This window comes from Arachis hypogaea, chromosome 12 (genome assembly GCF_003086295.3).
Source record: "Arachis hypogaea cultivar Tifrunner chromosome 12, arahy.Tifrunner.gnm2.J5K5, whole genome shotgun sequence".
Taxonomy (NCBI): domain Eukaryota; kingdom Viridiplantae; phylum Streptophyta; class Magnoliopsida; order Fabales; family Fabaceae; genus Arachis; species Arachis hypogaea.
The window spans coordinates 57,553,464-57,554,070 of NC_092047.1; the positions used below are offsets into that span (position 1 = coordinate 57,553,464).

The window sequence follows — 607 nt, forward strand, 5'->3', positions numbered from 1 at the left end:
ATTCCCTTCTTCATAGGCATCCGATTACTCACAGGATTCCTCTCAGAAGTGTACATGAACTGGTTATTAGCAACCATGTCAATGAGTTCTTGAGCTTCTGCAGGTGTTTTCTTTAGGTGAATAGATCCACCTGCAGAAGTATCCAATGACATCTTTGATAGCTCAGATAAACCATCATAGAATATATCCAGGATGGTCCATTCTGAAAGCATGTCAGAAGGACACTTTTTGGTCAACTGTTTGTATCTTTTCCAAGCTTCATAGAGGGATTCACCATCTTTTTGTTTGAAGGTTTGAACATCCACTCTAAGCTTGCTCATCTTTTGAGGAAGAAAGAACTTGGCTAAGAAAGCCATGACCAGCTTATCCCAAGAGTTCAGGCTGTCTTTGGGTTGAGAGTCCAACCACACTCTAGCTCTGTCTCTTACAGCAAAAGGGAAAAGCATGAGCCTGTAGACTTCGGAATCTACTCCATTAGTCTTAACAGTATCACATATCTGCAAGAATTCAGTTAAGAACTGAAAAGGATCTTCAGATGGAAGTCCATGAAACTTACAATTCTGCTGCATCAGAGAAACTAGCTGAGGTTTCAGCTCAAAGTTGTTTG

The 607-nt window shown here is 40.7% G+C and overlaps 1 non-coding gene across 1 annotated transcript; it reads left to right on the forward strand.

The window, feature by feature from the left end:
- Window positions 1-206: 206 nt before the first annotated feature.
- Window positions 207-314, forward strand: LOC112731437 (small nucleolar RNA R71). The gene has a single exon (XR_003167214.1). It is a non-coding gene; the product is annotated as a small nucleolar RNA R71 (small nucleolar RNA).
- The last annotated feature ends 293 nt before the right edge of the window (window positions 315-607 follow it).